Source organism: Arvicola amphibius, chromosome 8 (genome assembly GCF_903992535.2).
Source record: "Arvicola amphibius chromosome 8, mArvAmp1.2, whole genome shotgun sequence".
NCBI classification, from domain to species: domain Eukaryota; kingdom Metazoa; phylum Chordata; class Mammalia; order Rodentia; family Cricetidae; genus Arvicola; species Arvicola amphibius.
Window position 1 is genome coordinate 446654 of NC_052054.1, and position 25154 is coordinate 471807.

Sequence of the window (25154 nt, forward strand, 5' to 3'; positions counted from 1 at the left end):
AATGGAAAACTATAACTATCTATTTATTCTTCAACTCCATCAAAGACTCCAGAAGAATATAACATTACCTAAGTAAACAAGTCATATGCAACTTCCAACAGTCTAGAAATGACAGAGACATCTCACTACCTGGACAATCACCCAAAGTTCTTTTGTACCGTTGGGGCATCCATCTTCGGTCTACAGGCCCACAAATATCCAGCAGACATTTTCATGAAGCAGGAAATTTCAAAGACAGTTCAGTCACTATCTGCTGTGTCCTACAGGATGTCTCGTAGACTATTTAATGAATCAGGAACCCCAAAAGACCATCTCACCTTTAGGCAAGTTCAGCAGTCCTCTCTCTGTGGGTTCTTTATGTCCAGTCTATGCATCAGTCCAGGCAAGAGCAGTTTCTTGCCCAAATGGCTAACCAACTCCATAAGCAGCCTCTTCGATGCCCATCTTCCTCTTGAAGTAGATCGGTGCTGCCAGGAGCAGACGTGTCTCATTGTCATGAAAACCCTAAGTTATTAAAACATTTAAAATGCCATATTCTGCGGTCTTTGAAAGATATGAAGAATGCATATCTAACTGAAATATATCTCTATATATCTAGAAAATCTAACTAATATGACTACAAGCTTGACTATTATCAATGATTATCCATTAACCTATATTTCTAATTATACATTACATTTTTAAATGAGCTACACAATCACAATACCTTAAGAACAGAAATACATATACATATAATGAAATTGACCTAAAATCTCTATCAATAAAGCAAAATCCATACCAATGAAAATTATTCATATCTATATCAAACTAAGTCTCCATTGTTCTATTCATCAAAAAAAAAAAAACAAGACTCAGGAATCAGATGTTTGGGTAAAAATCTACCAGCTCAAAGTGGTTGAGAAGCAACCAGCTGACTTTCCTTCCTGACTAGAGACCCAACAAGAGAGCATCTTTCTAGTGGTCCCAAACCAAAGGACTGCAAAATTCCAATTCCCTCCCTACTTCTTGCACATCTCTTTATCTAGTCTCCTGGTTCCTTCATACTCTCTATGACTTATTCCTGTTGACTAGTTGCTGGCTCCACCCCCTGATTCAAGATTAACTTTATTAATAGTCTCAGGTTTCACAGTGGTGCCGAATATACTTCAACACCAAACAGTATTGCTGCCAGTGGCCATATTTGAAATATAATTTTGATATGAAAATACTATTTGACACTTCTTGAAGTTAAACTCTTAATTCAATATTGTGTTTGTATTCCATATGAATTGGAACTTGCCTTTATGTTCTACAAAGATATGTAGCTGAAATTAGTGTGAGATTTATGTGGCATAATTAAGCCATTGTACTAGGGGAAAATAACTTTAAATCATAAATCATTTTGATGGGAAGTACATAGAAGACAGATGTGAAGATGTTACTAACGATGAAATGGTTTAACTTTAACTCTTATATGATTTTTTAGAATTAGTGAAGTATTTTTAATAGTTTTGGAATTACCAAAAACATACCATTCTTTCTACAGGAGGTTGACTAGCAGTTAGACAATATAAGGTATAAATGACTCATGCCTGTATTCTAACCTGAATTTATCTGTGGATGGAAAAAACATCCCTTCTTAGACAGAGAGGAGGGTTATTCAGAACTACTAATATCACCTTGAGCCTCCAGTCTGTCTCCCTTACACCTAATATGACTCTTCTGACCTGAGAGTCTAGCTCTGGATTCTCTTCTACTTTGGTGCTTAACCAATCTAGTTAGCCAAGTTGGTCATATTCTTAGGTTGTGTTTGCTACACTCTGTGATCACCACTCAAATTATGGATATTGTCTTTGACATCTTTTGTTGGCTTACTTGCAAAAACCATTGCAAATGTATGACTGATCAGGAGCTACACTTAGCTCAAAGTTAGGTTATTATCAGAGAGAGAGTCAAGTATTGTGCAGCTAAAATTTCACTCTAAAAATTGAAAATATTATTAGACATTAAAAGTTTCTATATTTAAATGTAAAATGGCAGTTTGCAATAGTTGATTATCTAAAAATTAGTCTGCTAAATTTTTTGTTTTCTATTTCCCTTTTCTCTTCCTTCCTTCCTTCCTCCCTCTCTCCTTCCCTCCCTCCCTCCCTTCCTTCCTTCCTTTGTTCCTTCTTTCCTTTTTTCATAGAAATTTAAGAAAAGATTTACCTAGAAAGTATGAATTGGTAATTCTAGTGCATTATATCCCTTCAGCATATCATAGTACTTAGAAGAACATTTATATTAAATTTTAAGAAAAAGAAAAGATTAACTAGAAGAGTATGAGAAGATAGCATTGTAAACATTTTTCTAGTCTATTTTCATTATTGAGGTGTAATGAAAATGTGCAACAATTAAAAGAAAAATGTTTGTTTTATTTTTTATATTTGTAAATATGTTGGCCAAGGCTCCCAGGAAAACAGAAGCAATAGAAGATAGATGGGTGGATAGAAAGATAGATAAAGAGGTAAATGGAAATGTGGTAGAGAGATATGTAGACAAAAAGATAGACAGGTAGACAGACAGACAAATATACAATTGTGTGATAAATAGAAATAACTTTTTAATGCTGGACTGGCTCAAAGTACTACACTGGCTGAAAAGAGTTTTGTCTGTCACAACAGACAGAGAAATGGGCAGAAAAATCTATGACAAAATTTCAGTCCAAGCCTGAAGGTCCCCAAACCAGGGAGCTAATGACAAAAGTTGTTGGCAGACTGATATTCAGAGAAGCAGAGCACTGATGTATATGGCCATGAGAAGATAGATGTCTCAGGTCAAGAAGAGTGGGAGTTCCTCTATAATTTTGTTTTTTTTTTTTTTTCTGGCATCTTTGATGTTATCCACAATGATGAGGACAGATCTTATTTACTTGGTCTAACAATTCAAATGGAAATGTATTTTCTGTTTGTTTTTTTTTTGATACAAGGTATCATGTATTTCATACAAGCCTAGATCATACAACTTCGGTAGCCTAGGTTGACCTTGAGCTCTTGATTCTCTTGCCCCAGACTCCCAAGGGTTAGATTGCAGTGGTTATGTAAGCACAATTTCAGATTAATGTTTTAACATGTAGGTGTATATTAGTCTAATCATACTGGTACATGAAATTAACCATTTTAAGTCCATCCCTAGTTAACTGGTCTGTCATGTGTACTTTCTTAAGTCACACTTAGCCTTTAAATAAAAGTATGTGAGCTGAACAAAGATGACAACAATGGACACATCAAAGTAGACAAGACAAGTTCACAGGACTTATCCCTATAGTATAAAGAACTGCAGGCAACTGAGGAAAGCTGGGAGCAGGAGAAGTGGTTTTCACCAGGAAAGCGCATACCTATTGCTTGTATTGCTTGTCAATGACAAATGGTCAACTTGTGTATTTGAAAAAATACACAGAAGTACTATATGGACTAAGTAGGTTATATTTAGGATTATATATATATATATACACACACACATACATATGTATGTATATACATATATACATGTAATAACAGTCAATTAGAAAGAGGTCATAAATTTGAAGGCGAGTAGGGGGTATATGTAAGAGTTTGAAGGAAGGAAAGGGAAGAAATAAATATTGCAATAAAAATTTCTTGGAAAAAGAAAAACTCAAGCCTCAGTAGTCAAGTATGTCATTTTAAACTTGTAATTCTAGCAATCAAAAAACTGAAGTAGATTTTTTTTTGAGTTGGAGGCCAGCTTAGCCTACATGGAGAGCTCCACACTAGGAAGAGCTATGAGTGAAACCATGCTCAAAAAACATGCAAATAAATGACACAAATAGCAAGGTTACAGTTTTACATATTGTGATGTAACTGTTCTGTGTTCAGTAGACTGCATCAATCCCTTCCCTAATAAAGTAATTAGAAAATCCTTTAATGATGTTGACTCTTATGATAGTCTGCAATTTAGACATTATAATGAAAATTAGTAGTAATTAAATATCAATATGACATCACTATCTTTTGTTATATGATAAAATTAAGGGAAAACAGACACTTGCTTAATATATGTACACACTCATAACAAAACTATGACAATTCTATAAGGATTATAGTTCTTATTCTGTGAATATTTATGTGATCATAGGTGTTATTTCTAAGTACCTTCTATTACCAGCTTATATCTTCTTTGTCATTAACAAGCACCCAAGATGGTTTGACTGCTTATGGCATGGTACAACCCTTCATTATTGAGGAATTTGGGCCAAATGTGGCTTTATCAGGCCTATATGGTCAGTTTTTCATTGTAACCTATTTCAGCACATTGTAACAAAAGGAGTCTACTGCATTTTAGGGTATTCTTCCTTAGAAAAGTAGTACAGTGTCAGCTATGATGGTACACATTTTAAATTCCAGTCTCTGGCAAGGTAAGTCAGCAAGATTGAAGTCTGATGGGGTACATAGTGAGTTTTCTGACAAGATCTTGACCTAAAAGTAGGCCAACAAGCAAGTGGGTGAGCAAGTGAGTGAGTGAACAAGCAAGCGAGTGAGTGAGTGAGCGAGCAAGCAGGCAGGCAAGCAGGCAAACACAAGAGTGGTGGGGTGATAGCATCTAGTTTTGGAGTAGTTTAGTTCTCCCTTAGTCTAGATCATGTGCCCCAACCAACATCCTAACTCAATTGTCTATTGACATAGAGGGAAGGAGTTTAGAGTGGCTCAGTTGTAGTTAATGTTCAGAAGCAGGAAAAAAGTAAAATAAAGAATAAACTGTCTAACCCTTCTCTTGAATTTGCCATTTTAATGGTCCTCCTACTTAAATCCTGGAGTGATTCAAGGTGGCAGAAATGATAAGTTTTTAAAACAAATGTTTTTCATTCATATAGATACATCCTTAATGAAGAGAAATTATAGTAGTTTGGAGCAAATTAGTTTTTATCTGATGATTTACTGGCAAATACATTTTATTAAAGAAACCAATGAAAATTTTGTCTATTCCAGAAAAGAATTCGGTTATTATGTAAATAAGTTGCATAAAACAATGTGAAGTTATTGGCAATCAAAGGGAACACTCTATAAGCTGGCATTATTTTATTCTGTCCAGTACTGATTGAAACTCCACTTTCCAGAACAAAATAAGTTGGAGGATGACTTGAAGCAAGGGACAGCCTATGCCTTTGTCTTCTGTCACTTACCTTCCTTTTTATGCATCTTTTTTTCTCTGTGTATCTATCTCCTGTTGCCCTTCTCCTGTAGAGACAGTTTGATTATATGTAGATCTATTTGGGATAACTTCATCATATCAGGTTTTTTTAATCACATCTGCAAAGACTCTTTATGCACATAATATAAAGTTTACAAGGTCCAGGATGTGATATCATTTGTTGGATATTATTAAGTTTATCACAGTTGCTTATTGTGAGGACTAATTAATTTGTACGAAATATTTAGAAACGCTGTTAGATATTGGATACTGTTATTGGTGTGATTATTCTTTTGGACAGGATATACTTCCTGGACGAGACACAACTTACTTCCTTGAATGACAGGATTCTAAAGAGGCCCACCTGGATGGATACAGCTGGGATGCACCTGCACCCTATTTTGGGCAGTACTTACCATGTTTGGTGCTTTGTGTGCAGAGGTATCACAGACATTCTCTTTGATGTTGGATATTTCAGTGTATAGAATTTGTGATATTGTACTTTACTGTTTCCTTTTAATAATTTATTAGCTATGAATATTGGAAATTATTATAGGATTAGGGATTGACATTTACCTGTGTTCTTCTTTAAATTGATTTTATATTTATTCAATTGGTTTAAGGCAGTGGTCTCAACCTTTCTTCTGCTGCTACCCTTTAATACAGTTAATGCTGTGGTGATTTTCAACCATAAAATTATTTTTGTTGTTACTTTGTAACTACAATTTTGCTACTGTTATGAGTATTAATTTAAATATTTTTAAAGAGGGGTTTGCCAAATGAGTAGCAACCCACAAGTTGAGAACTCCTGATTTATAAAGTATTTATTTCATAATGTTTTTTAAGTCCATTCATTTAGGTCCTGAACTTTGATAGGTTCCATATTGATAGCTATTTTCTCTATTCTTCAGTGACAGTATATTTGCTAATTATGTAAGGTGTGCTATTTAGTTGTTAAGCTCTCAGGTACATCTTTTCATGATACCCACAGAAGGTATAGCTAGTGTGAAGAGATTGAGATGCAATACCAAGATTTGTCCACTTGGTGGCTACTGTGATTATATTTTTGATCAATTTTATTTTGAGAAAATTGATTTTAATGTAAGATATCATTATTAGAAGCATGTTAAAATTTCTATCATTTTTACAATAATATTTTAAGTATATTATGATTGGTGATATTAAGTATCTTATTTTGTATTTTGGGGAGAATTTTTAATGACTTTTCATGATTTGACTTTCAAAATATTCTAACAATTTCTTTGTATGTAGCTTGACAGTTTTCTTAGTCAAGCTCTTATTGAAATTAATTAGAGTACATTAGCCCAAGGGGTTCTAATACCCTGTGCTCTTCCTAAGCAAGCTGAAACCAGTTTAACTCAGAGTAGGAACTGAACTTATATTTTAGGAATGTGAAGCTGAAGTTGTCAAAGGCAAAAACCACCAACTAGCTTCAAACCAGGACAAAAAAGTTATACTTCCATCTTAAATAATGATGTATTTTTCTTGCCTCAAGCCCAGGATCTCTTTATGAAAGCTGCCCACTTGAGCCCCTTACATGGTTGGAGCCGCTTGTCTCACTGTCTGCTTCAGTTCGTTATTTATAGTTCTGCTGTGACTACATTAACATCTGAACACATGACAAAGGCATATTAAAAACCATGCCATAGTTCTACAAATAATCATTAGCATATGACACATTATTATATTTTTGTGGTATATTTTCTTTCCATCTTTTGCTTTCACTATCGCTCTCCCCTCCTTTCTTTGCTTTTGCTTTTTGTTTTCCAGAAAAGATCTTGCACTGTAGTCTAGGTTGACCTCAAACTTTGGATTCCTGTTCCAGCTTCCCCAGTGTTGGGATGACAGGTATGTGCCACTGTGCCCAGATTTCTGGGTATATTTTCTATAATCATATGTTACTTTAAAAAAAGAGAATAGTGTTTGTCTTTTATTAACAGCAAATACACTTCCCTGCATTCCCAACAAATGCTGAGCACATTTCAAGAGTTTCAGACTGAAGCTACACTGTGTCATTAGTCTGTGCAGGAGACCACAGGACTCTGGGACACTGGTGCCAGCTGTGTGCCTCTTCCACAGTCAGGGTGTCGACAGTGGTGGCTGTTGGAGTCTGTCCAGCTCAGCTGTTTTTATGCTCTCTCAAGGAACTCCAGAATGTCACCAGCATGCCACCAGCATGACTCCAGGTCCCTGCTAACAAGGAGCATCTCTCTCTACCCAGAAAGATGGTCTCCTGCTTTATCCTGGAAGTTATGTGTTAGATCTCATTCTCCAATTATGCTGGGTTTTCTTGTATGTAGTGATTATTTCTCTCTTTTTAAAATCAACATAATTCTTTTTATTGATTCCTTGGGAACGTCATACCGTATACCCTAATCCCTCTAATTTCCAGTCCTTTCATGTCTACCCTCCACCCTTGTAGCTCCCCCCACAAAAAAAAGAAGAAAAGAAAAAAATGTTTCACTTCTCCATCTTTCCTGCCTTTCCATCACATATTCATTTGTCATAGTGGCCTTAGGAGCTGTGGTGTGTCATACTGTATATCCTTTTACACAAATAGCTTTATATGCAAATATTCATTGCAATGAGTTGTTGGTCTGGTTTAAGACCTCTAGCTTCTGGTATACCATCCATACTAGAATCTCACCAAAACTTCTCCCCAATATCTTGCTGTTGCCCTGAGTCATGGAAATCTTGTGGCTATGGTTCTTCAGGACCAGTTCCTTCTTGCACTCTAGTAGGTCATAGATGGTGTAGATGTTGGGGTGGGCCAACTCATAGTCCTCAATGTGTGCCTAGATGGTAGCTGAGTTTTCTTCCTTTGTGACTGCTGGTGAGCAGGATGGGCAGTTCTCCCAGGGCCAGAAAAGGTTGGGCCAGCTCTCCCATGACCATGCCATTGGGACCAGTTCACCCTGGACAGGGTATGGGGGCTGGGGGTATGCCATTTCTTCCACTGAGGTACCAGTGGGGTGGGAGGGATGAGTTCTATAATGCCCAGGACACCCGGGTCAGCTCTACCATGACCACTGATGCTAATACAGGCCAGGGACATTAATACAGACCCTAGCTGGAGTAGTACGATGGATCCAGACATGGAAGCTCATCCCAGTGGCAGTGCAGGCCACTTAGATTAAAATGGTCGTGGAAACAGCATGGCCCTTGGAAATCAACATGGCCTTAGGTGGCAGCCTAGATCACGGGTGTACAAATGGCCCTTGCTGGCAAAATGGGCAGAGGATACCAACACAGATTCCAGCTATGATAGGTTCATGTACTATTTTAAAGTTTATTTTTATGTTGCTGTCTTTCTTTTTGCAAAATCAAACTGAAGAATATAAAGACAGGAATTGTACTCAATAACAATGTCTACTTTTATCATAAATATGTTATTAACAATAAAAATAATTAAGACAATAAAATCAGAGTCTTGCTTTCAAGAAATCTCAGAATTAGAGATACAAGTAAAATTTTATGTGGTTGAAATTTATTTCTAAAAGTAAGGTGGAAAAATGTAGTGATCTTACATAAGTTTTGGTACTAATTTATAAAGGGTAAGATTGTACTAATCACAAAGGGCTCAAATACAGACAAAAGTGAGAGTTTTAATTTAAAATTATTTCACTAATTCATACATGAACTATATACAATTCAGGTATTTCATGTATTTTGGAACAAAGATTGGTATATCTATTTTAGAAGTTAGAATATTTCTTTCACCTTTGTGAATTCTATCTAGACAGCTAGATTATTCAGTGGGCCACTTTAGTGAACAATGCTTATGCTTCCCCAGGAACTGCTGTAACAAGTCTCCTAGCTTTGATAATGCACAACTAGAGTCCATGGCTTGTGTGGGCTCTTGTGTTTCCTAAGAACCAGACTATGGTTCTTTTCACTTTTCACCATCCAGCATCAAATTTGACACAAATGCCCAGTGAAGACCTGGCGTGTCATCAACTGGGATGAAATGCAGGTGTGGTTTTTTTTTTCACTTGACCTTCTGTTTTCTCTTTGTGAAATGGAGACATTATGTTGTTCAGGTGCCTTATCTGCCTTGATGTTTCAAATCTATGCTTTTTCTACTTCCAAATAAGTTACAGTTAGTGGTCAGGCCTGTGTTACAGTGACTTGGGAGACTAAGAGGCCTATGAGTGTCAGTGCAGCCTGTGCTCATATGGTGAATTCCAAGCCAATGCGGGGTACAGAGTAAAACCCCACCTCAAAAACCAAAACACAAGTAAATTTAAAAATTAAAAAGTGTTTGATTTTTTAGCTCAGTGGTAGAGTACTTCTCTAGTATGGGTGAGGCCCTGAGTTTGATACCCAGGACTGCAAAGAAAAAAACTACTGCTGATAGACACTGTCAGTAAGTCCTTGACATTTTAAGACTCAGATTATAATGCTGCAGAGATGGCTTGGTGGTTGTGTGTTTGCTTTTCTCACGAAGGATTGGGGTTTGGCTACTAGCACCACACAAGACAGCTCACAACCACTTTTTTTTCAAATGTAACCCTTTTGGGTATAACCTTTTTATTGATTTTATTGAGATATACATTTATCTCTGCTCCGCTCCCTCACTTTCTCCTCCCCTTCAACATTCTCCCAAGGTCCTCATGCTCCCAATTTACTCAGGAGACCTTGTCCTTTTCTACTTCCCATGTAGATTAGATTCATTTATCTCTCTCATAGGGTCCTCATTGTTGTCTAGGTTCTCTGGGATTGTGAATTTTAGGCTGGTTTTCTTTGTTTTATGTCTAAAAGCCACTTATTGGTTGTTCAAGTCTGCCTGTTGTAAGTCTTTAGATTTTACTGGTGTGGTGTTGCGTGTGTTCTTACCTGTTTTACTCATCTTTTTTATCTAATAAGTGTGGTCGGGGCTCTGTGATTCTGTTGATTAATCTAGGTGCCAGTGAATCCAAGGCTCGGATTGTTGTTCCTTGTGGTACAGTCAGTGCCACGGTTCTAGTTACCCTGTTGGTCAGTCTGCGTTCCTGGAGAATGCTCAGGGTTCCCAGGCTTCACACCACTCCTTTGGAGTTTGATGTTTTAGGACTGCTCTAGGGCTCAGATCTCTTTCTGTAAATGTCCCTTGTATGGACTGGTTCCTGCAGAAGTCCCTAGCTTGGGGTTGGTCCTGTAAAGGACTCTGGATCTACTCCCTCAGAGTTCCCAGACTCAGGTGCATCAGAGGACCTGGCTCAAGCTTACTCCTTCAGAGGTCCCAGACACACGCTTGGACTTAGAGATGTTTCTGGTTCCTGTTTATTCCCTTTGATGTCCCAGACCAACATCTGGACCCATAGAGGTCCTGGCTCAGGCCTACTCCCTCCGAGGTCCCAGACTCATGCTTGGACCCCCAGCGATCTCTGGTTCCTTCCTACTTCCTCGGAGGACCCAGATTCATGCTCAGACCTGAAGAGGTCCTGGCTCAGGCCTAGTTCCTAGGAGGCCCCAGATGCACACCCAGCCCCACAGAGGTCTTGGCTTAGATCTACTCCCTTGAAGGTCCCAGATTCAGATCTGGACCCACAGCAGTCTCTGTCTGTAGCTCACTAGCTCCGTGGTAGCTCCCCTCTATCTGTTCCTGTGGAGTTTGCTGTCTCAAGTCTGCTCTGGCCCAGGTAGCTGGCTCAGTCCTGGTCCACAAATGTCCTTGAACTGGATCTGCTCCAGCTCCCATGAAGCTCGCTTTCTCAGGCTCACTTTGGCCTAGGTAGCTGGTTCAGTCTCGCTCTTGTGGAGCTTACCCCCTCAGGCCTGCTTTGGCCTGTGTCACCTGCCCAGTCTTGCTTCTGCAAATGACCCTGGTCTGGATCCACTCCTCTCTCATGGAGTTCACTGCCTGAGGGCTGCTCTGGCCCCAAAGTCTTGATTTCTTAAGGTGTACTCTTTCTTCAGATCCTGGCCCCTTAGAAATGTTAATATTAATTTTTACTGGTGTTTCCTTTATCATTTATTAGTTGTAGCTGCATTTCATTTAAGATGAACTGACTTTATTATAAAGTATCAATCTATTGCAGCAGTTCTTTATTTAGATGCTGTGGTTTCTAATAGCATTCCATAACTTTCATCAACAAAATTTTACAAATATACTCTTTGGTCTGTCGAGATACCCCATTTTTGTTGCTACAATGGATTAGATATTTTTTTTTCATACACTAACCCTGTCACTCCTTCCACCAGAATGCACATTTCAGGAAAGCAGGGGTTTTATCTCTTATTTAGCACAGTGCCCATAGTATGAAGTACAACTCCAGCATCTATGGGCTTTCCACATATTCATAAGTTGATATTGCACTATTTTTACTTCATAATAATCTGACAATTATCTGACCAATCCGGATAAACTTGCATTATAGCAATAATGTTTTATGTGTTAATTTTGTTGAATTTTACATGTAAAGAATGAAAACCTCTGAAAAAAGACAGTTTTAACTCAGCTATTAAAATTATTTAAATCAACTTATAGTTCTTAAAATTGATTTTCATTGACTGGTAGCTCCATGTCTTGGTATTAACATATTTAAAGGGAAGGCACTGGAAGTCTTATTATTAATTATATTTCAAACTAAAAGTTTGAATTGATATAATTTTGCAAGCAGGATAAATAGCTTTTTGGTCATTATTTGTTAATATTTCCCAAAAATATTTAATTATAAATTATATCTCTTAATTAATTGCAATGATTGTATCCATTTTATATTAGTTAATATGTTAACTCAGTTAATTGAGTCTCTAGAGGAATAAACTTTTGCATCTGGAGTAATTTGGTAGAAAATTTACCAATGACATAAATGGATAAGTTATAGTAATTTGTGTCTAATAAATCAGATACATGAATGTGACTTTTGAAGTTATTATACTTTTAGCTATATGTTCAAGCTTTCATGCCTATATATGTACATATATTCCCATACCTCCCTACCTTCACTTTTCTTGGTCCTCCCCATTCTCAACTGTACTTTTAAATCTTCAAACAGTTTTACTTCTACTTTTATGTCATATCATATAATTGTATGACTTTGTGTGTCTATATAAAAATTTATAAATTATATAAAAGGATAGTCTTACACAACTTCCTCTAGGAGGTAGAATTTTATCAGGAACCAAGAACTATTTCTGTTTCTCCAGTCTAGGGACAACGGTATTCTTATAACCTTGATTCTTTTGGGGTATGTTTCCATCTTTTATTGGTTTTTCTTATTTACTCCTTTTAAAATGTCTCATTCATGGCACCTAGTTTTATAATCTTTTTTTGATACATACACTTGTAAGTATGTATGTGTGTATGCCTTTTGCATGCCTGCATGAATGTATGTGTGGAGAATATGTAATATAATGCATATTTGAGGTAGAGGAAAACTTGCAGAACTGGACCTCTTTTTTTCACCATATAGGTCCTAGGGATTGAACTCATATAATCAAACTTGGGAGCTAGTAGTTTTACCTGTTAATTATTTTGTTGGGACATGGCTGAGTCTCTTGAGTGATGATTATAGACATGTTGCCATTTGGCTCCACCAATAATACTAGACATGGAAGAGTTTAGCTTATTAAAACAATTAGCTCTGTACTTTTCAGGGAGTGAATCTCAAACATGTGAGTGTATAATGATCTGCAAAACGACTAGAACATATTTAACATAATGTGTGGTAAAAATATTCATTGAGGGTTTCTATTGCTGTGAAGAGACACTCTGACCATGACAACTCTTATAAAGGGAAATATTTAATTGAGGTGGTAACTTACAATTTCAGAGGTTTAGTCCATTTCATCATGGTGGGTATAGGAGAATGCAAAAAAAATGTAGTCACACAGAAGTTTAGAATTGAGTATAATAAAGGGTTCTTCATTTAGGGAGGTAAAGACCAATGCTAAATAAAAATCCCACACTAGCTCAGAATTGAGTATAAAAGGGTTATTTATTTAGGAGTCGACTCACAGATCACAGTTCTCTGATCAAATGGGGAACAGCCACTGAATCCAGCAGCCGGAAGAGAGATAGTGGGAGCGTGCTTTACAATTGGCATTTATAGTACAAGAGAACATGCCCAAGTGGGCAGTAACTTAAAGGCTACTGGCCAAAGGATTTCCTTTTGTTTAAACAAGAGAGTTCTAAGCATAATACAAATGATATACAATAAGAACAAATATCAGGTATAAAAATTAGAATTACAGCCAGCATAAACAATATGAAGCAAGAAACATGTTATAAATGTTTCAATAATTATCCTATTCTAAGGAGTCTAAGTCTAGTATTATAAATAACTTGGGCATGAGAGGAAAGTAACTATAACTATTTAGTCTTCAATGCCATTGAAGACCCAAGAAGGGAAATAATATTATTTGAATAAGCAGGAAGTGCCATCAAGCAACTTCCAAAATATGCAACAAATGACAGAGACAACTGGCTACTGGGCAATCACCCGAAGTCTCATTTGCAACATTGGAACAACCAATTTTGGCTAAGGCCTAGAGTAACTAACAGACCATTTTCAGAGAAAGGAAACTTTTCAAAACTGTCTTACCCTGTCTTGGCAAGATTTGACAGCCTTTTTTTTTTTTTTTTAAATCCTGCTGGTCCTGTCTGGACATCATGCATTTTGTCAGTGGTCCATTCATGGGAAGTGCCTTGCCCAAAGGCCAGTTCTACAAGCTCCAAGTGCCTTGGGTGCTCAAAATTCTCTCAGGAATAGATCAGTGCTGCCAGGAACAATTGTGTCTCATGTCAAGAGAACCCTAAATTATTTAAATGCCATATTGTACAGCTCTTTGAAGTGGTTGAAGATTACCTATCTATGCAGAATATACTCTCTATGTATCTAAAGAACCTGATTAGTCTAATAGTTAGTATGAAAAACATGGATGACTATTGACCAATAATTTTAATACCTATATAGCTTAAAGACGAAGACTTCATATTAGAATACTGAATAATCTTTAAACAACTGTGAACAAATAAGGATAATGACTCAAAATGTAAACAATGCATAAGTATCTTGATCAGAGCTAGAAATGTATATTGCAATATGATAAATAAATCCTAAAATTGTATGAATATATAAGATGTCTTAAGCAGAGGTAGAAGCATGTAAATTGCCTATAAATAATAGCTCACAAGTAATCACTTTATTACTTACTATTATTATTAGTGTAAGCTCACACTAATCTATTATCCCATCCAATTTCCCTCTTTTTTTCCCAAAGAGATCCCTGAGCCTATATAATTTCGACCCCAACTCCCAACCCTATACCAATTATAATCAACCCCTAACTTATGTCCCTAACCCTAAACTTTGTTGGGAGAGGGGACATCATCTTCTAGAATTACTTCCAGCTGTTATGGGGGCTATGTTCTTTCTATGGGATCCTGTTAAAGTAAAATGATGTTTAAGTTTCAAGATTACTGTCTGTTATGATTGCAAAGTCTCTGAGTATTTAGTATGGTTTTGGCCAGAACATTGTAAAGAGGTGCACCATTTCAGCTAACCAAGTTGGAACCATCTTGAGCAGCTGATACCTAAAAAAGGTTTCATAATAGTGCTATCAGTATTGTGACATCATCATATCAACCAGGTGGAGTTTTGTTCTGAGGGCCCATCTTCATCCTGGAGACTTCAAAGGTTAATGCAGGAAAATCATTATTCACTGTGGAAAACTTAAACATTATTTTTCAGACATATATTCAATGAAAGGTACAATAGAGACAAAATAGTTATGAAGAAAAGTAAATTTTTTTCTAAATTCTTTCTTTTTTCTGTACCATATCAGATGGCTCCTAGCATGAGACAGAAGCTCTGAATTTTTCTTTTAACAACATGCTTGGATTTAGAGAAGGACAGAGCCATTTTCCAACTCCAAAGCCAGCTTTGATTTTTAAGTGAGTCATGACTATTATTATTGTAGGTAGCATATATATGTTTATACATTATATATAATATATAAATATATAATATATAAATATATAATATATAAATATATAATATATAAATACATAATATTTATATTTTTTCAGTGATTCTTATCCTCAGATGACCTCATAAATCATAATTCTTTTTTCTTGGTGATCCTATCTGGATAATTAACTTTTCTTATTTAGGCATCTAGATGTCCAGAGTCTCTTGACTTTTTGAAGATGAGTATTTTCCTGCAGAGTCAAGAACAGAACCCTGTCCCAAACCTTATGAGGTTTTCTTACCACCTGTAATTATGGTCACCTCTGTGGATGAGTTATCGTTTCTCTTTGTTAGGAGCTTTCTCTTTTTCAAACCATATCTTTATTAATTTTTATGGTATCCATAGCTTTTATTTTTCTGTTGAAACAAGATCAAAACCCCTTCCCCAATATAACACATCACCTGATTTCCATTGTGAGGGCAACACATCCTTGAAATACACTGGCTGATTTAATTTAGAAGACTTTTTTTTGTTTTCCAATGCCTCTCTGCTGCTGTTGTTCCTTTCTCATTAGCACTAAGAAAATTCAATGTTAATAAAGCATTATGTAATACATTTCTGAGGTATTTTCAATCCCTTTCTGTTTGTTTAACATATCCTTTATATTTTGATTTGATTTTTCTATAACTGCCTAACCTGTAGGATTATTTGGTATACCTGTAGTGTGCTTTATATTATAATAAGCAAAATATTGTTTCATTTTCTTAGAGACATATGCTGGACCATTATCTGTCTTTATTTGTGCAGGTATACCCATAATGACCATAACTTCTAATAAATGAGTGATTGCTGAACCATCCTTTTCTGAGATCAAAGCAGTTTCCTATTGAAAGTGTCAATGGTGTGGTGTACATATTTTAATTTTCCAAAATCTGCAAAGTGGAACACATCCACCTGCCAGATTTTATTCCTTTCAGTACACTTTGAGTTAGTCTCTGCAGGTAGTGGTGTTTGGTTATAGAAAAAACAAGTAGGCATCTATTTAAAAGTTGTTTAATTTGTTGCTATGTAATAGAAAACTCTTTCTTTAAACCTTTGCTATTGACTTGATGTTTCTTATGAAATTCTGAGGACTTCAACACACTTCCAATCAATAATTTATCAATTTCTGTATTACCTTGTGCTAGAGGACCTGGCAGACTCATATGGGATCAGATGTGTGTTATGTATATGGGACAAAGCTTATTCCTGATTATAACTTGAGCCTGTATGAATAATGAAGTCAATTCTGTATCATCTAGTATAAATTCAATGGTTTCAATATGTAAGACAACTCCTTCTGCATATTGTGAATCAGTAACTATATTGAAAGGTCCTTTAAAATCCCTTAGTACCACGAGAATAGCATATAATTCTGCCTTTTGCACAGACCTATAAGGGCTTTGTTTTACCTTACTTATATTTTCTTATTTGTAACCTGTCTTTCCTTTTTTTATTTTCATCAGTACAGAATGTATGGGCTCTTGTTATCGGTGTATCATGTACAATGTGGTGAAGAATCTAAGTAGTTCTCTCTATAAGGTTAATTCACTTTTGAAATACATGCTATTAATTTCTCCTAAAAATTAACACAAGCTCGTTTCCAAGGTTCATTGTCTTCTCATAATTTTTAATTTCATCAGTAGTAAAAGGCACTATAATCTCTGCTGGGTCGATTTCCGCTAGTTGATGAAGTCTCAGTTTTCCTTTTATGATTAATTCAGAGACCCCATAAGTTTTTAATTTTTTACTTGATTTATGTGGCAAAAAGATCCATTCTGAGATAATATGTTCCCTTTGCATTAAAAATCTTGTAGGGGAAATCTGGTAGGTGTGGAGTTGGGATCCATGTTGGGCACCAGATGAAGACAGATGCTAAAAAGGAATCTCACACTAGCTCAGAATTGAGTATAAAAAGGGTTATTTATTTGAGAGTAGACTCCAAGATCACAGTCCTCTCTTGAACAGGGAACAGAAACCAAATCCAGCAGCTGGAAGAGAGATAGCAGGAGTGCATTTTCCATTGGCATTTATAGTATAAGAGGCCATGCCCAAGTGGATGGGTAACTTAAAGGCTACTGGCTGAAGTATTTTCTACAGCATGAGGGATTCACAGATCACATCACTCTGCATGAATGGGGAGCAGGAACTGAATCCAGAAGCCAGGTGAGAAAGGAAAGAGAAAGAGAGAGCAGGTGTGTGAGCACACACATTTATCGTACCCAAAGCCATGTCCAATGTGGTCCAGCATCTCAAAGGCTATTAGCTGAAGGAGGTTCTCCAGCGGGTGGGGAACATGGCATTGTGCAGGTAGGTATGGTATTGGCTACATCTTGATCAGAAAGCAGCAGGAAGTGGACAGGTGATTCTGTACCATGCCTATTCAATTCTTCTTTCATGAGTTGGTGTCCTAGTTTGTTTCTCTATTGTTGTAATAAATAATATGATAAAAAACATGGGAAGGAAATAGTTTATTTCATTTTACAATTTGCATAAAATCATGAAGGGAAGTTAGGGCAGGAGTTCAAGGATTTGAAGCACAGGCCAAATTCTTACTAGCTTGTGTTATATAACCTGTTCAGCTTGCTTTTTAAATAAATTGGACCTTTGCCCAGGAGTTGCACAACCTAATGTTGATTAGTATCCACACATTAATTATTAATAAAAAAAATGTTCCCAAAGGCTTGCCTACAGGCTAACGTGATGAGGGAGTTTTCTCCCCCAGGAGACTGAACAGTATCTTCAGGTATTATAAAAAAGCTAGACCATGGGAAGTTAGATTCCTGGTTAGTATCAACTTGATTTATTCATGTCCCATGACCAAAGTATGTGATATCTTCCATAATAAAGTCTTTCCGTCAAGTTCTGGTGGGCAACCATTAGAAGTGACAATAACCGGTGTTGTTATGGGGTCTTCTGTTCACCCCGACAAACAGTTCCAAGAATTCTATATCTGTTATTGGTAAGCCTATGGCTTCTGAGAGGAGCACCATGCCCTATGTAGTGTAATAAATTCTTTCATATGAAAAATGTATCTTTAGGAAGCTTATAAAATAGTAAGTTTCTATATAGCTTTTCCCAAACATTTTTAGTTCTAATTATCCCCTTTGCTCCCTCCTTTACCCTACCTTCCTTCCCATTCTTCTATCCACGTAAGCCTAATCCCTCTTATGGAGACAATTCTTCGAGCAGTATAAGTATTTTACCAAAGTGAAAACTGGTGGGGATGAGGTTTGTAGTTTATTCAATCTATGCATCACTCCACTTGAGAGACAATAAAACAAATTCAGAGAACACAGAGGCAAGCTTGGCCAGGCAGGAGAGAAATGACATAGAATGAAAAGGGTATACTAGTTTGTGGGACTCTTGAGAAGGTTAGGAGAATAGTATGTAGTCATATAATTAACTCTGACAGATATCACAAGATAATGGGTTAAAGACTTAATACAAATAATGAATTTAGCTATGGATACCTTCAGATTTGAAGCCCATAGCAAGATGTTGGTATCCAAATGAAATAAGAAAAGACTATTATCAGTAGCATCACATTGTGCCTATATGGTGTCACCATATTTTTCCTGTTAAAGAAGATTAATAATATTACCTAGAAATGACTTAAATATTCCACTCTTTTGTTTAGAGATTTTATATATATTTCCTGTTAGGTGAAATTGAAATGTAAGAAATTTCATTCATAAAATTAAAGTTTTATTATCTTATTATTTTATTTATCTTAGTAATAAGATAATTTTTACATGTTGTCTTGAGTTTCTATTATCATTTGGTCTTTGTATATGTTGCCTTTCTTTACAAAGGTAAAATGTAGTTATATCAGCAGATGCTTCAAACGTTGGATATGCTTTTTTAGTTCAAAACTTCTACTTAGAGTTGAGAGTAGAGCTCAATGATCGAACCCTTGTCTAGCGTGTGTCCCAACCAGAATTCGTTTGTATTTTAAATTGCTCTCAATTGCTTGGTAATGTGTTCTTGTAGGCATGTTATATAAACTTACATTGTCATTTTCTAAGGAATTTAAATTTTAAAGGGTCACACTGATATAGGCAAATGTTAATCTGATTTTATTTTAGCAGATAGAAACCAATATTTCAGGTGAATTTTTTAAGAGCATAAATGACAGTTTGAGATAAAAATTAAAATTTCACACCAAAATTGTCAGGTGGAAAACGTATTTGTTAGTAAAGAGCAAATATCATTCTGCTGCAAATACCTAAGAACTATATTTGCTTTGGCAACATAGATATAGTGAACTGAATAAAAAGAATCTTTTCAAAAATACTTTATTTTACAGTACTGTCTTCTTGGAGAATCATTTCAAGACCAATTATTAAACTATTTCAACTTTTCTTTCATCACTGTGTAAAAATTTCCATGACACAGTCACCCTAGGACTGGATGTGTTAAGTAATGAAAATCAGTGAGGGGTCACGGAGTATTTTCTGAGCCTCTTTTGAGGATCCTGATGGAGTTACAATCCATCAGAATTATCTGAGGATGGGGACGTGTCTTCCACATGCTGTGCAAGAACCCCTTACTTGACGGTTTCTAAATATAATTGTTCTATGAAAAATACACCTGATGACTGTCTTAGTCAGGGTTTCTATTGCTACAACAAAACGCCAGGACAAAAAAAGCAAGTTGGGGAGAAAAAAGTTTATTTGGCTTACACTTCCATATTGCTTTTATTATTGAAGGAGTCATGACAGGAACTCAAACATGACAGCCTTCTGGAGGCAGGGGCTGATGCAGAAGCCATGAAGGGGTGCTGTGTTTCTACAAATATTCTCCATACTGTTGGTCCCCCTGGCTGGGGTTTTCTTCACTCGCCTGTTCCCAAAGTCACATAAAATAACCACTCTGTGGCTTAAAATTAGTTACATGCTTTTTGACCTATTAGCTCAAGCTTCTTATTAACTAACTCTTTCATATTAAATTAATCTAGTTCCATTATTTTATATTTTACCATGAGGCTTGTGGTTTGTTACCTCACATCTTGCTTCTTGGGTGGCTACATGGCAGCTGCCTGACTCTGCCTTCTTTCTCCCTGCATTCAGTTTAGTTTTCATGCCTAGCTACATTCTGCATTGTTATAGGCCAAAGCAGTTTCTTTATTAACCAATGGTAATAAAACATATTCATAGCATACAGAGGGGAATCTCACAACAGTGCTGCTCACTGGCTTGCTTTACATGCACATGACTTTCTCAACCTGTTTTCTTCTAGAGCCCAGGACTACCAGCCTCAGGATGACACCACCCACAATATGCTGGATCCTCCCCCATTAATCACTAATTAAGAAAATGTCTTATAGCTGGTCTCATAGATGAGACTATGAGACTCCTTCCTCTCTGATGACTCTAGTTTGGGTCAAGTTGGCACAAAACCAGCCAGTACAATGGTGAATGACAAAATGCAAATGTTATTGTCTTGGTTCATTCATTAAATTAGCAATTATATACGAAGTAGTTATTTTGAACCAGGCAGCACTATGCCTAAATCATGGCTTCACTGAGTTCACATAACATTACTTGCTTTGGTATGTTGGCTATTTTTGGTTGTAAATTTGACTGCATCTGGAATTAACTAAAACTTAAGCAGCTGTGTATAACTATAAAGGGTTTTTTCATAATTAAATCATTTGAAATGGGATTGTTCACCTTTAATCCAGAAATTTGAGTTGGGAAAATCCACCTTAAATCTGGATCATACCTTTTGGAGGCAGTGTACAAAGAGGACATTGATGAAGGAAGCTTTTGCTTTTTGCTTCCTTTTCACTTTCTCTGATGTGGGAGAGTCTTCTGTTTGAGTTGATTTCATTGGCTAATAAAGAAACTGCCTGGCCCATTTGATAGACCGCCCCTTAGGTGGGTGGAGTAGACAGAACAGGAAGAGGAAGTGAGGTAGAAGGATCAGTTAGATGCCACGCCTCTCCTAAGTTAGTCAGACCACTGTGCCTCTCCTGAGAGAGAGGCCAGATGCGATGAAGCTCCAGCCCAAGATGGACGCACGCTAGAATCTACCTGGTAAGACACCACTTTGTGGTGCTACACAGATTATTAGATATGGGTTAGTCAAGATGTGAGTAAGAGGCTGAAAATAATGGGCCAGGCAGTGTTTAAAAGAATACAATTTGTGTGATGTTATTTCGCGTGTAAAGCTAGCCGTGCAGGAGCTGGGCGGCCAGGAGCTGGGCGGTGGGAAGCGGCCCAACAGCTCCTCACTACACTCTGACAAGCCCATTCATTCCCTTGTAGTAGAGACTTCTTCTTCAGCTTCTTTAGGATTCTATGTTTTACTGAAGACCATCTAAGTCCTACAGCCCGAGGGATGAATAACTACTGAATTATTGGACTTTTTGTTGGTAGACAGCCATGGTTGGACTGGCAGGACCACAGTCTATAAACTACTCTAGTATGTCCCTCTTATACCTTTATATAAATATATTCATTGTGTCAGTTCTGTTTCTCTAAAGAACCTTGACTAATACAGATTTTGGTTCAGGAAGTAGTTTTAGAGCCACAGAAGTATAAAGACGAATTTTTAATTATCTAGAATTGGTTTTTCAATTGGCCAACCACCACAGTTATAGAAGTCGCTCCTAAAAGCTAAAAGAGTACTGAAAGCCTATGACATGAACTATTTTACAAACTTACCAAGACAAATGTTTTTGATTACCCTGATTTACCAATTATGAGAGGTAAGGAATTTGGTGACTCCGTATATAAAACTTTTGATAATTTGTGTGATAATAAGAAAAATAGCGCCGCACAGTGAGGACCTCGTGTTCATACTCACAGCTGTGCAGTCCAAGGGTCAGCTGCAGTCCGTGCAAGTCTTCGGACGCAAGAAGACAGCCACAGCCATGGCGCACTGCAAATGGGGAAACGAACTCATCAAGGTGAACGGAAGTTCCCTGGAGATGATCGAGCCGTGCATGCTACAGTACAACTTACTGGAGCCTGTTCTGCTGCTGGGCAGGGAGCGATTCGCTGGTGTGGATATCCGGTCCGTGTGAAGGGTGATGGTCATGTGGCCCAAATTTATGCTATCTGACAGTCCATATCCAAAGCCCTGGTGGTCTATTACCAAAAGTATGTGGATGAGGCCTCTAAGAAGAAGATCAAAGATATCCTCATCCAGTATGATCAGACCCTGCTTGTAGCTGATCCTCGGCGCTGTGAATCCAAAAAGTTCGGAGGTCCTGGTGCTCGTGCTCGATACCAGAAATCCTACCGATAAGCCCAACTCAAGGATCAGGGTTTACCTTTGTAATAAACATCCTAGGGTTTTAAAAAATAGAAAACAGAAAAATAGTGATGCTAGTTGGTTGATCCTAGGTAAGTTGACATAGGAAAAGAATGAGCTCCATGAAAAGAAATTAACCAACTTGTAGCATCTCAGAATATGGTGAAGGAAAACAATGAACTTTGTGATTAGAATGAGCATATCACAAGAAATAAAATCCCAGAGACAGGTATTGGGGTTCAACCTGAAAACAAGAAAAGCAAAGCAGCCAAGCACTAGAGAAGTCTTACCTCTACTAAGACTGGGTGACCATAAACTACGCAGCCAGCCTCTTTCTCCTCTCATTTTATATTCCTTCTAGTGCTGGAATTAAAGGTATAACCCCCTAGTACTGGGATTAAAAGTAAGGCACCACCTCCTGGATTTGTTTCTGCATTGATCTTGTGGAGCCCAGGGTGGCCTTGCAATCATAGAGATCCATCTGCCTGTGTCCCACAAACCTGGGATTAAAGGTGTTTCACCACTGCCTGACCGCTAGTGATTTAGCTTTGCCTCTGGTCTTCAGGCAAGATTTATTTATCAAAATAAAATAATATGCCACTACAATTGACCAGCTCCAGATGTGCTTAAGTAGTCTAAAGGTTTCTAGGTGTGTCCTTGAAGAGAATCTTCTCTCTAGTAGCCACAAATTTCAAGTCATGAAAAAAATTTGATCCAAAGCCCTTCATTGTAAGGTTGACCGAATTACAAAGAAAATTTAAGTCCAGGCCTCAGAAGGTGTCCAGCAGTTAAAGTAATGTCATTAATTGGTAAAGAATGGAATCTTATAGCTTGGAATGGAGATGTGTGGGAGGACACCACTGAGCCTGAGAACTTTGAACCCTCAGATTCTCAAGGTCTTATCACACCTAAGGAAGTCACCTTCCCACCATTAGCAGAAGATATACTCCCACCCTCTAAAATACTACCTTTGCATCCTTTGACTGAGAAAAATAGTTCATCATTTACTAAACCAGCAGCGACTTTCCCTGAAAGAGATGCCGGGAAAGGCAAAACTGATGTCCCTCAGGACCATTCAATAGTTGCCTCTAAACCTGTCATCAGACATAAGGCTAAGCAGACTCCTAGAGAAAAGATAGAAAGTCTAGTCCAAACAGGCTCCAAAGCTACAGAGAAACCCTGTCTTGAAAAACTATTGCCTGAAATTCAAATGTATTTTGTAAGAAAGGAAACATGACAGGGTAGTCACCCTGATGTCTGAGTCAACTACCAGCAGTAGGTGGAGGCACTTCAGATGCAGTTCTTGAGTTTAGAACTTTGCTCAGTGGAAAGCTCTAAGTGCATTGTCCAGAATCTTTCTTCTGCCAGTTTCCTCATCTGCACAATTACATTATTATTTGTTCTACCTTCCTTAAACAATAATCAGGGTACTTAAGTCTGTTGCGTGCAAAAATTCCTATAGAAGATTATTATGTTTCTTTCAGAAAAAACTACTATAAGGTTATTCATTCTTGTTTGTTTTTGTTTTGGGTCTTATTGTGTAGTTTCAAGCTGACATAGAAATGGAAAAACCTCCTGTCCCAACCTTCTGAATGCTGGGATTTCAAGCATGCATAGTTACAACATCCTTAAAGATAGCATTCTACATGCCATAATTTGAATCACAGCTACCTGGCCCATAGAAGAGTCAGATGCAGTTTTATATAAATCTTCTGGTTACTTCATGGCAGGAGGTCCTGGGAGGATTTCTATTTCCTCAGAAAATTGTATTGAATATGACTTATGGGTAAAGTTTTATAAATTTCTATTTTGTTTGAGGTAACATACATTTTTTACTGGGTAATGCAAAATTGTTTACTGTTATGGTTTTAAAAATACCTCAAAAGGAAAAATAAGGAACATAACATGCTGACATGGAAAAATGGAAAAGGGCATTTTTTGTTTGCTCTGTGCCAAGCAGGTGACCTTTCGAATCTGAGCTAAAACAAATTGACAATGACAGCTTCAGATTTTCACTGATCTATCTTGGAAGACATTATTGCAAATTGTATCTTACCAGAAGTGCTTTTTTGTAATAAAAATGAATTATTCATGAAAAATCACTTCATTTCATAGTGCACCTGCTGAGAAGGGTTTGCTATGCCTATTGAAGTGTGTGCACAAGCTGTGCAATTAAACCTTCACTATTAAATTTATTTTGCTTTGCTAATGTCTTATAATGCATCATAAGAAGGGCAATGACAAATGTATTTGTATTCATAGAACATTAAAAAAATAGTTAGTATTTGAAAAGGTCACCGAAAAGATCAGAGGAAGGCTTTCTGTCGCATTTAGCCACAGACTGAAGTGGCACAGGACACTTGCTTTCCTCTTGACTGAATATCTTATGCACTGCAGTCATATTCTCATAGTATCTATTAGAAATACTTCATACTTTCTATGCAAGAATGTCATCGCTCTTGTACAGAGCAACAGCCACAGAAGACAACCTCCCCCAGTGTCTCTTTATATGATGTTTGGCTGGAGCAGGAATTTCACTATTTAATCACTAGGATGGAAGTCAGATCTCATGACTACATGTTAAAAAAAACTGAACGTTTTTATTGTAGTAAGAGGCTATTTGTTCATTTCCCAGCCTCCTAGACCCGAAATAATTACACAGAAACCATATTAATCGCAACACTGCTTGGTCAATTAGCTCCGGCTTCTTATTAACAACTCTCAATCTTAAATTAACCCATTCTTACTATTTTGTGTTTTACCATGAG

At 37.0% G+C, this 25154-nt stretch overlaps 1 pseudogene; it reads left to right on the forward strand.

The window, feature by feature from the left end:
* Positions 1 to 22431, forward strand: part of LOC119820670 — a 64070-nt pseudogene extending 41639 nt beyond the window's left edge.
* The last annotated feature ends 2723 nt before the right edge of the window (positions 22432 to 25154 follow it).